Source organism: Zingiber officinale, chromosome 10A (genome assembly GCF_018446385.1).
Source record: "Zingiber officinale cultivar Zhangliang chromosome 10A, Zo_v1.1, whole genome shotgun sequence".
Taxonomy (NCBI): domain Eukaryota; kingdom Viridiplantae; phylum Streptophyta; class Magnoliopsida; order Zingiberales; family Zingiberaceae; genus Zingiber; species Zingiber officinale.
Genome location: NC_056004.1, coordinates 31889039 through 31902093, shown reverse-complemented (window position 1 = coordinate 31902093; position 13055 = coordinate 31889039). Strand labels below are relative to the sequence as shown.

The following is a 13055-nucleotide window of genomic DNA, read 5'->3' as shown; positions in this document are numbered from 1 at the left end:
TGGCAAGGTCACACCTCGCCCGCGAACTAGCAGTGGTGAGGTCGGGCCTCGTATGTGAATTCGGGCCAGGCAAGGCCTTGGCTGGTGTGGGCCTTGTCGTTGAACTATTGTGACGACGAGGTCAGGATAAGGACACAGACCGAAATTTAGTTCGGTCCGATTTGAACAGATAAGAAACATTTTAAATCTTATTTAAAATCTATTTATCTATACTTTTTATTTAGGAGAGTAAACAAAGAAAATGTGTTAATTCATGTGTAACCCTCCTTTATATGATCCGTGCTGGAGCCGCGTTCTATACATTTGTTGGATATTAAATCCTTAGTATCCATAGTCGTTGGAACTTTCAGAGAATTTTTTCCACCATGTTAAAAGTAAAAACTTTACACAATCTTTTCATTATAAAAAAAAATCACCCAACAACTTTTCCATGGGTCCCATATTTTTTAAACCTCCATATCATATGACTCTCTTAATTAAAAAAACAACTCCAGTATTATATTTAAATTAAAAAAATTATATTAATTTAAAAAATATTAAAAAAATGAAAAAGTCAATGTTTATTTTTTTAATAAATATTAAAAGAATATTTTAATATAAAAAATAAAAAGATGAAGAAGCGGCTCTGTAAGGAGCCGCTTCTTCACTTAAAATGAAAACCCTCCTTCCAATATGAGAGAAAGATTTTTCAGAGCTAGATTTTTCAAAGCTACCAACTCAAGAAGCTCCCATTCTGAATGCTCTTAGTTTCAATGCTCGCTTGCACAGGCCCACTTTCTATGGTTAAGGTTTTTACTCTTTCACGAATATTTTGAATTGAAACTCTAGACGTGAACTTCCAATCTCTCATTGTTAAATGATTAATTGTGAGAGACTTTTATGTTGAGCACTTGAGAGGTTTTATCCTCCCCAACCTTAACATCAAGGAACTCTTTTTTAACAGTAAATTTCCTGCTGTCGATAAAAAAAAACACACACAGTAAATATAAAACCATCACCTCGCCAGTTTATCAGGATGACTTTTACTATATGAAAAAGAGATAAATCATGAGAAGCTTTATCCATATATTTACAATAACATCTTTGTATAAACCAACTACATCAACTTATAGGAATATAAATTTTTTACTAATAACTTCATTTTTTAGCTGTTATATTTTAAAGTGTTACCGACCAACTAAATGGTCCATGATTTCTAAAAATATCGTCCCAATATATATTTCACCAATAAATTTTTTAAATAAAAGACCGATAAATTTCTAAAAATATTGTTCAAATATATATTTGATGAATAACTTTTAAAATGAATGACCATTAAATTTTTAAAAAATACCGTCTAAATATATATTTGACTGATATTTTTTTTAAATAAATGACTAATAAATTTTTAAAAATACCAACTAAATATATATTTGATGATGATTTTGTTAAAAATTTATCGGTTAATATATATTTTTATTAATTTATCCATCATCTCTATAAAATAATAATCAATAAAATTTTAACAAATATTGAAATAACTGATGAAAATATGAATTTTGCAAAAAGTAATAAATTATCCGGGGCAAAAGAGAGTAAATGTCAAATAACTAATAAAAAATTTAAACTGATGGAAGTCGACTTAAACTGATGGAAAAGCAGATGTTGAAGTCTTGTATATCATTCGTGAGTGCTCTCGTGCAAGTAGAATTGTTCATGGATTCCCTGCCATCAAGTATCTCCTTCGGGCCACGTAGGTAAAACCTGCCATCAAATGAGATCGGAAGTTGATATGAGAACACTTGCTTAATCATAGTTTAAGAAGTGTATCTTAAAAAGTAGGGCAAGGCTTCATACATTAGACATCAAATTCTAACAAAAACCTCTTGTTGTGAGGCAGAAACCGATGCGAGCTGGCCAATTAAAAATTTTAAGTATTAGTAATTCTAATAATTGTTCAGGAACATGTAAAATTCTCACATTCTAGATGAAAATACTACTAAAATTGGAATGACGCAAACCTAAATTTTTATAAGATGGTCAGGTATAAGAAAGAACCTGGAAAATACTGATTCTCAATATATATGAAGTGTTTTGCGGATCTGATTGCCCTCACATATGCTATGTGGATGCTTTTATCAATGATTGAATTCTTTTGACAAACTAAGTTCAGAAAAAAAAAGAGTAAAAAATAGGTGAGATAAGATTTAACTTTTTTGGAACTACTACACTAAGAAAAAGATATGAGATAATGCTATTAAGAAAAAAAGTATTCATCTAAGAAATTTAGAACAATTGATACCAGATGATTCAAGCAAAAAATAGTACAAGTCCAGCCTTTAAAAATTGTGGCAGTATAAAGAATTCAAGAATATAATATGACAAAAATCTAACCTGTTCTTGGACTTTCTGGGATTATTTGGAAATCCTTTTACTGATCCAGAGTCTATAGAGTTAAAAATCTGGAAACTTAAAATTCAATATAATTAACAACATAAGAAAAACTCTTAAATTATAATCAGACATCAAATATAATAATTTCATGAAAATTAATGCCTATCATTATTTAGTCAATATCATAATCAGAATAGTTTTCTGCAAGACGATCTAGATTGACATCAAATGGATCATCATCGTCAACATTATATGAATGCATACTCTCATTCTCATTTACTTGTAATTCCGTTATTGGAATCTCTACCGAATTCAATTCAATTCTATGATATTGTTGGTTAGACGAATCCACAATAGTATCATGCATGATACGGTGTGTAAATGAGGGGTATGATGAGGTCAGAAAGTTAATAGTCAAGAGGATGTGATGATAGTCAATGGTCAAGAGCACGTGACAATCAACAATCAAGGGAAGATAGGAGTTAGGCCTCCTCGCGTTACCAGCCATATAATTCCTCATAAGCAAGCGGGACCACGGGTGTAAGCCCTGGCACGAGATTTGGACTAGTTCCTGGTCGGCCTCTACTGATCGGATCTCCCCAACTCAGGCCATACATATGGCCCTGGCACCTTTACCAGACAGCCCCCGACCGGCTCTTCAGCAGTCAAGTCATGAAGGCGGAGTCCCTGGTCACAGTCTCAGGTGAGCCCTGGCCAATTGACACAGCTCATTCTCTTCGTCAAGGATTAGTCCTTGCGGCACATCTAAGTAATCATCTTAAGCTATCTGCAGTATTAACCCTAGCGAGACGGATAATGCTAAACAACAACAATGTCAGAGAATCGTAACCTTCTGTCAGAGAATAACTACTGTAAGTCAGGAAATATTCCAGTGTTCTGCCACACACTGGGAGTGGAACCTTCCTCCTACTAAGGGGAGACCGCCAGACATCCTCCCTCACCCGACATGCCCTGACACTCGATATTCTCTAGTAGTGATCAGGCTCAAAAGGCAGGCAGAGTCGTATAAAAAGGGAGGTCCTCTTCATTGGCCAGGTATGCGTACATCCGCACGCATCTTCAACAATTCTTTTTCCTTCCTCGTACACTGCTTTGTCGGGGAAAAAGGACCTGACTTAAGCATCGAAGGGCCTACGGCGGGGACATTTTCCCTGATTTCTGGTCTCTAATGCTCCATGTGATTATCTGAGTGTGTGCAAGACTCAAGTACCACCGGGTCCATTACTACAAACCTATGGTTCCATGTGGGGGTTCATTTTTCTAACGCACATACACAGGGTGCATGAAAGTCGTCTTTACGTCAACACCGATATCCATCTTCGTTGATCTCCGTCTGACTCAGATTATGTACCGGATCAATGCACAATGAATGAATTATTTTCTAATTGTAATTGATGCTCGGTGTCATCATTATCAAGTACTGCTGGATAATCCCAAATATGTCTGAGTTGTAATGTTTGAGCAATTTTCCAATTACCTCCAGATTTATGATCATCAGTATAGAATACATGTTTTGATTGACTTGCAAGAATAAAAGAATCTTTATACCATGTCTTCGAGTTATTGATGCACGTGAGACCAAAGTCTATCTTTAATGACTTCTATTTTTTGGTACATTCATACCACTTACAGTTGAATAAATATACAGTATATCCAAATATATAACTCAACTCAACAACTTCCAACAACACACCAAAAAAATTCATATTTTCTTCATTATGAGATGGGACTACAACCCCATAAATTTGTATTATTCTACCTCTATCTAGTTCTTGAGAATGATATCGAATACCTTCAACTATAGTTGCATCTGTGGTGCATACACTAAAATTAGGCATACATGATAACGAATTCAATTTATTTATCAACTAAGATCCTACTTCCTTCTTTAAACCTTCCATTTTGGTTCTAAACCATGACTAAAATTCTTTTTTTTTTGACATAATTGACCTCTAGCAATATTATCAGGTTCTATAATAGACTCCAATGCTCCCTACATCACATTTGAAAAAAAAAATGTATGAAATTTAAAAAAAAAATACTTAGAAATAATTTAATCATAGCATAATTGGAAAACTTGATGAATGATTGAACCACACTGCCGTTGTTCAATATATACTAATGAGCTTTAATTTCTCCCTTGTTGTTTGGTGAAACTTAACGTATTTTTTATAGCCCATGAGATTTACATTTTGAGAAAAAATATCCAGCTCACATCTTGGTCGCTCACCATCAACATTTCTTTCCGGTTTGCTAAATTGAATCACTCCATCAAGCTTGAAAAGTGGCATGAATGTTAATGCCTCATCTATCACATAACCCTCTACAATTGCTCCCTCAGGTTTTGCCTTATTTCTAACATATTTCTTTAAAGTACCCAAATAAAATTCAAAATGATACATCCATCAAGAAGAAACTGGCCCAGCTAACATTGCCTCTTCTGGCAAGTGAATTGATAAGTCAATCCTGATATCAAAAAAAGCAGGTGGAAAAATTAATTCAAGCTTGCATAATATTATAATGATTTCCCTTTGTAACTTCTTCAACTTGTCAACAATCAATGTTTTTTTGTTATCTTATGAAAAAAATTGCAAAGTTCTATAATAGCCTCACACACATCTTTCTGCAAGTATTTTCAAATACCAATAGGAAGCAAGTTTTGAAAAAGAATATGGCAATCGTGAGTTTTAAGTCCTTGCAGGCTCCCTTCATTTTTGGTCACTCGTCAAGAAATGTTTGCTGCATAACCATCTGGAAACCTTAGAGATTTTAGCCACTTACAAAAATCCTTACAATCGTCGGGTTTCAAATTGTATTTGACTATTGGCCTAAAAGTTTTTTTCCCAATATCTGCGAGTGCAATTCAAGTCTTAAACCATTTTTTCCCAAATTCATCCGTGCCTTTGGTGTATCTTTACTTTTTCCAATTGTATCCAATAATGTCCCAACTATAGCACCACACACATTCTTTTCAATATGCATAACATCTAGATTATGCCTTAATTTCAAATGAGGTCAATACTCAAGTTCATAAAAAATGGACTTCCTCATCCAATTATGCCTATCATCTCCTCTATCACCATGTTTTCTTTTTCTACGAGCAGTTTGCAATTGAATTAAAATATCATCAGATGTAAATGCTCGTGGAGGAGATCTATTTTCAACCCTACCATTACAAACAGACCCTCGCGGAGGTGGATGTAAATGCCTTTCAAAATTGCCAAAATTTATGCTCAAGATAATAGCTAGATTGGCATGTATCTGTAGTAACATCATGAATTATGACACATAAGTAGATATATCTTCATAAATAAGAAGTCAACTATTGTAATTTGTAAGTGATATAGGTTCGTATATCTAAAGTCCAGACCCTAAAAATGGCAACTAACATCTTTTGGATAAGTGGTTAGGCAATCAACTTTAACAAAGGTGCATTCATCTATAATGGAAGAATGCAAATGAAACACAAAATACTTATCCTGCATTTCATATCAGTAGCACAATGTCTACAACACATTTAATACTTAGAAAGCATATTTTTAACACTGAAATAAGTAAAAGCAAACCTTGCAATTTGACAGTTATTGTTTTCTTTGATGAAGAGAGGAAGAAGAAGGCTCCGGCTTCTCAGCACGAGCAGAGGATAAATAGAGTTGACAACGAGACCAATTGGTGGTTAAAGGCTCAGTTCGCATAAATTGTCACTGCTCCTAATAGAGCCTTAGGCGTAGCTCTTTTAAAAGCCGAGTTAGAAAGATAGGAGGGAGAGGAAGGAGGGATACCGACGTCTCGATCGATAAGGATAGGGATGACAAGAACTAACATAAAGATCGAGTAGCATGTCTAAAGGGAAGAAAAATCAAACAGCGTTAGGTTTCGGGTGTTGGGCGTGAGATTTAGATTTAGGCGATGAATAAATGAAGAATAAAGCGCGGAGCGCACTATTCTCAAAAGCATTACTTAGGAAGGAAGCAAGGAATTAAGCCCGGGGAGCCTTTCCTTTTTGTTTTTCTTTTGAGTGATGGCCGATAAATGCCAATAATAAGACTCAGTGGATAATAAAGAAGGATATAGTGTTGGAAACTAAGTTTAGGGTTTATGTAAGTACTCCGTGTTAGTTTTGATGTAGTCAACCAAGTTAAGTTAGGCTCTGCATATTTGATGTCTTACGTTTGAGTATACATAGACTTAGGAACGCAAGAAGTTGAGCGGTAGACGCGGCGGATGAGAAGAATGGCATAGGAATCAAGTTAACAAGCTCGGTACATCCGAGGGATGAGAAGATGTGGAAGAGTACTCCGGTGAAGCGAGAAGAACACGTGCGGCGCTTCTGAGAGACGAGAAACCAGAAAGGAAGACTGCTCGAGAAGAAAGTCCGAGTTGGGTTCAGGTGAGCTCAACTTTGAATAGGTTGGAGAATCACCCAAGTGCCTAGAGCGGAAGACCGGAAAAGTCAACATAGTGTTGACTTATCTAAGCACCCAGACTCCGAGCGCCCGGAGAGGGTCTGGGCACCTGGACCACCTTGGTGCTGATTAGGGCTTCGCAAAGACGTTACTGCGGATTACTTTTTGTGTCCACATCAGCAACAATCTAGGTTAACTCTTTCTCGTTCTTCTTTGGGTGATGTTTCAGCTGTCCAGAATTGAACTTACCGGAACCAATTCTGACATTCTCCTCGAACATGCTTTCTCCCCAACTTCTCGTCTCTCGGATATGTCGCATGCGTCCTTCTTGTCCACCGGTGTATTCTTCCGCAGCTTCTGATCCCTCGGATGCACCAACTCTATTGGCTCACTTCCTATGTCATCCTTCTTGTCCACTACATCTTCCACTCGACTTCTTGTATTCCTAAGTTCCTGTACACTTAGACATAAGGCATCAAACACAACATGACATAACTTGACTTGGTTGACCACATCAAAATAAACTCGGAGTACTTACAAAGTCCTGGTCAAGGGACTGGGCACAAAGTCCTGGTCAAGGGACTGGGCACAAATTCCTGGTCAAGGGATTGGGCACTTAGCATATCAAGACATCAGACGGAAGTCTTGGGAGTCACGAACACCAGGTGAAAATCTAGGCGGGTCAAGGATCAGGCATCTAGAGGAAGTCCCGGAAGTCAAGATCAGATGCTAAGCAAAAGTCCAAACAGATGTTTGGCAAAAGTTATCTCTCCTGAGAGGAGTAGATGAAGACGCATTGTAAAATACCACTAAAGGGCGAATAACCATAAGAGAATTTTTCGAAATTTTTAAAAAAATTCTGGGAATTTTTCGGAGCTCGTATGACTTAGATTACGGGGATAATTATTGGGCCACGGGAAAACCTGTTTGGGCTACCCCATTTAAACGTGGAAATGTTTGATTTTTATTTTCCTTTTTCTTTTCTTTTATTTCCTTTCTTTCTCCGCCTCTTTCCCTCGCGTGCCCGTTTCCTCACCCGACCCGTGCCCTACGGTGCCGACGCTGCCCAACCGACGCACTGACGCCGCCAACGCTCATGACTCCTCTCCTCCCCAAGCGTACAAAACCCCTCTCCTCAGCCCGAGCAACGGCGATCCTGATTCCTCTCCTTTCCCTAATTGTTTTTCTCCTCTACTCGACGCTCTCTCTCGCGAACAACTCGAAGACGACGGAACGGAGCTTCGACCTTCGGCGAGCTTCCTCTGCAGACACGTCGTCGCGTCTCCTCTAGCCGACTGTCGACGCCACTGGGTCGAGTCTTTGCCATCCGATCGTCGGCGTGAAGAGGCAATTAGGGCTCTGAAGGTAAGGCATCATGTTTGGTTGATTGTTGAGGATCTTTTTTTGAGACGATTCTTGATCCTTATTCACTGGACTCTCTCCAAACTGTGCCTAGGTTCATCGCCGGCTTGGATCTACTGTGTCGTGCCCTAGCTCTAGGCTTCGCCTCCTCTTCACAGTAGTGGTGTTCGGGGAAGGTGACAGTAAGGTGAGTTAGGTTGTTTGTGTGATCTATGATCTCCACCGATTGATTCCAGTGAGGTTTTGTTCTGATCAGTGAGGTGTGCTTGGGTTGTCGGGCAGAGACTAGAAGGTTGTTGCTTGATTAGTGACCTCCTGCTTGATTCGATTGATATCAGTGAGGAAAGATTTCAGCAAGATTGTGTGTTGTGGGTTGCTCTTTGATCTAGCAGCTCACCTTGGATTCAACAGGACCTCCTTCCGGCAGTAAACGTTTTGGCTGAGCTTGAGGTATGATTTATGTATTGAATTAGGGATAAATTGGATTAATTGATGATTAGTTTGTATTGGATTGATAAATGAGTAAGTTGGATCCAATTTGGATTAGTTAATTTGGTTGGATTGTTTAGGACAATCCAAATTAAGGTTCCTAATAAAATTAGGAATTTAGTTTAGCTAGTTACATTTGGAATTAGCTAAATTATATGTATGTTATTACAGGATTCAGATTCGGGCCGAGCACTTCGACATAGAGGTTGATTAGCTCGATCTGCATTGGAGGTGGGTACCTTGACCTATCTATTTTGATATGTCTTGTTGATATGTTTAGTAGATCTTAACAAGTAGTAATAATTATGTTTATATCTGCATCAGCATGTCACTATTTGTTTCTGAGCATGTTTTGTTTGTTACTTGTTTAGCGTTCATGCCCTGTTTACTATTTATGTTATAGAGATAGTGGCATGTCATGCTCTATGATATACCAGACTGGTTAAATACCATACCTGACCTGTGTACCTAGATCATATTATTTGATCCACGTATATGGTACATGTTTGTATGGAGGTACATAGGATCAGGATATTTCTATGCTTAGTGTCATGCATCATCTCGCATGATTGTATGTTGTGCGATAGTCGACTCCATTATTGTTGAGCACATCGCCAGTTACATCGATCTGCACACACAACCACTCATGGGTTAGTGGTTTTTATTCAGGCAGGGTGTGTTGCAGTAGGTTGCTCTGTTTGGCTCTGTTGGTCTGCTCATGGGTAATGTGATGCAACGTGGTAGCGGACAGGGATCCCTCCTCTGAATTATCTCAGGGAGATGAGAGCATTGCGCTCCCCCACTTATGATTTGGGGTAGGAGGATAGGTATACTCCGACAGCATCCCGTCCACTCGGTCACTCATCAGGAGCAGTGACGACAGAGTGCACGGTTGTCACAGCCCTATCCACTCGGTCTCACCATCGTGTGTGAGATGACTGACTGGCGTTAGGGGTGATCAGGACATGTCATTGGCATCATATGCATGATGCATTTATTGTTTGTGTTTGCTTCACTTTGTTTGCTGCATATTGGATGGATGCATTTGTTTGACATACATACAGGATTTATGATACTCAGGGTCTGACGGCTTTGATATCCCTATACCCAAATTCTGGTTAGTACAGTTACTCCTTACCTTACAGTTTTGCACTTTCCATATGTTATATCCAGGAGACTGTACGCATATTTATTACTGCTGGTTATTATTTACTATGCATGTCAACTAAGTATCCGCTGAGTGTTGGACTCACCCCCGTTATTACTATTTTCAGGTTGAAGCTGTTCAAGAGGTTCCATTCGCTAATCCCCTCACCACTGCGCGTCGCGACAAGTTCGCACATTTCGATTTCCTTATTATGTTATAGACTATGTTTCAGACTTGTATCTTTTGACATTTGAATCTTGTATGATTTCTTATTCTCGATGGGTTTTCGTTTAGATGCATGCTGATGATTTGTGTTTTATCGGTGTAGTTGAGTAGGATATCAGATTTGTGCTTTATGGGTGTAGTTGAGTAGGTTATTTGAAATGATTATCTTATCATTGCTTAGGTTAATGTTTTACTATTAAACTGCATGGGTGTTTGATTATTTTCATTGTTATTATACATATGTTCTGGCCGTGTTGGCCGAGGTATCTGGATTGATGTAGTCAAGTTTCAGATTGTCACCCGTACAGGGGAGATGCTGTTGAAATTTCTTCAGGCAGGGACTACCTAGGGCGTGACACGTGTTCCCCATTAAGGGAACAGTAAACGTCGGTTCAACTTAAGGTTTCCAATGAAGCTAGAGGCACCTCATATTAAGAATGGAGGTTCCCTCGCGTTATTGATGGAGGCATCCTGAAGTAGCTTAGAGGCACCCTCGCACCTCTTGATGGGGGCACCCTCAAGGAAGTTGAAGACACCCTTAAACGGAGGAAGTCGTTGGTTGGCCATTGAAGAGTGGATAAAATTTTATGCACTTGGAGATGCCCTGGAGTGCTTTGGAGGGGTAGAGGTGTCTCCAACTAATGGTAACTTTTTTTAAAAGGCTATAAAAAGTCCCTTGGAGTTAGGAATCAAACAACAACTATTGTATTTAATTCCTAATTAATTTATGAGCTTTCAAAGTGTGTAAGAGGTTACTCCATCTTCAATGAAGGATATATTTTTAGTACTTTCAACTGTCTTACATTAACAACCATGTAAGTTGTAACCAAGTAAACTATGGCTTCTTACTTATTCTTTTTAAGTTGTTATTCTTTTAACTTTTAACGTTAATTGTTTATGCCTAACTAATCTTGTGTCCCTGACTAAGTTCAATATCAAAAGATTTTTTCTAACTCTGATTGCAGGGCTATGCACTCCCTTATAGCCAGCCTAACCGAGACCTATAGACTTCGTGCCTAGTCCCTTGACTAGGACTTTATTGCTTACCCTGAACTTGGACTTGCCTGCACACTCAAGAAAACTTGTTAGATCATAACATATCTTAACTTTGAACCCTTTGCAATTATCAAAACTAAGTTTGATTAGCTGATACTTCCAACACCAACAGAGGGTTTAATTTTTCAACAGTGAGCATTTATCAGACACCTATGGTGCTCTAAAACCTAGTGTGATGGGTTGTCGAGATGCAGGCCAACTCATTTCCTAGATTTACTTGGTGGGCAAAATATGAGATCTGACCATTTACCCCAGAATTAATCAGGTATATATATATATATATATATATATATATATATATATATATATATATAACGTCGGCGGTCTAGATGGGGCATTACGGGCACTTTCTAATTTATCGTGGTGGTTGATTGGAAATTTTCATAGGCTCGAACCTATTACCTCTAAAATTAGTCGATTTGAAGAGTTGGATACCGGGATTACCAAATAAAAAATAAATAGTTTGATATTGAAGAGTGTGTTCTGTACTGCCAACTTCTTTGTATGAAAAACTTAGATGAAAAAATGGAGTTCTTGAACTTGATCACAACCTATAGTTGTACAATTTGTGTCTACACTATCTTATATAATGTGGCAAGGATAACGATAACCCCTAGGGCATAGTCGAGCTAGTCATCATATGGTAGATTTGTATAATTGAGTAAGGATTAATTCCTAACAAAGTCGGCGGAAATGTCATCCTATATGGTGGCTTGCTTTGGTTTCCTAATTTACTTCCTCCCAATAGCATGTGACAGTCGTGAAGAGTCTTCAAATTGACAGATTTCACCTTTGCAAAATTGGATAACGGTATGCGTGATATAGTCCAAAACTTGGTCATCGGAGCCCTTTCCCTGACATAGTCAATGTAGCTCTCAAACTATCTGATTCTAGATGGAACTTGGATCAAGTTAGCTGGCTCACATGCATGAACTCGGGTTAGTCAATCAGCTCTCAGTCCAGTTCAACCTAGGTCACAATTTGAGTCATATCCAGGACAAGCCTTACCCGTCAATAGCCTCAAGTAGGAGGTGGAAATTCAGGTTCGGGTATCTGAAACTCGACCCGATCTGATCAGGTATTACTTGATCAGGTTGGGTAGTTAGTTTAAAATGAAGGTTCACTCGAACCCAAATTTATTATTGTCAGGTCAAGCTTAGGTAGAGTATTTCCTACCCAAAACCTGATTGGATGTCTACCGATTATTATATATGAATTAAAGTGATGTTGCTTTTCCTATTTTACAAGAAACAAACAATGTTCAGACAACTTGGGTGATTTTCAAAGATATACATGTATATACATTTTTTTTTCTTTTTTTTTCTTTATCATAGAAGGAAAACACATATGCACACTTTTATTTAAAATCAAATATAAATTTTATGATTTTATTTATTTCTACTCGTTTGTTCATTCAAAATTAATTTTTTTCTTAACTTTTGTTAGGGATAAAAAGTTCTTCTAGTTTATTCCATTAATATTTTATAAAAAAAAATTGTCGGGTACCTGATATTACTCGAGTACCCGATTTATGAGTACCTGACCTCATTAGATAGTGATATGATATTTATTTTCCTACCCGATATGTCAAATATTCAATTATAACTATCCGAACATGATAAAACCCGACTCATGTCCACCCCGAGCCCCAAGCACGCGACGTGGCTATTCCGCCGTCAACACCAACAGATGTGGTCATTATGTGCTAGCAGTTCCAAAAAAACACGGTCATTATGCGCTAGTGACCCCAAGGGACGTGACCGTTATCAAGGCTGCTAGTGGCCCCAAGGGACACGATCGTTACGTGCCAATAGCCCCAAAGAACACAACAATTATAACATGCTGCCAACTACCATAAAGGAGGCAACAATAATAGTAAGTGTTGATCGTAGAAGATGATACCTTTAGGGGAAGAAGGAAGACGTTCATCTCTGTAGAATGAAGGTCACCTCTTCAACCCTAAATATCTTTGGTAA

General features: G+C 38.0%; 1 long non-coding RNA gene across 1 annotated transcript; it reads right to left on the bottom strand.

Annotated features, from left to right (window-relative positions):
• Positions 1 to 1494: 1494 nt before the first annotated feature.
• LOC122027735 lies at positions 1495 to 6354 on the bottom strand. The gene is made up of 5 exons (XR_006124506.1): positions 5961 to 6354; positions 2374 to 2441; positions 2038 to 2142; positions 1837 to 1892; positions 1495 to 1743 (listed from the first exon to the last, which is right to left on the bottom strand). It is a non-coding gene; the product is annotated as an uncharacterized LOC122027735 (long non-coding RNA).
• Between the last annotated feature and the right edge of the window lie 6701 nt (positions 6355 to 13055).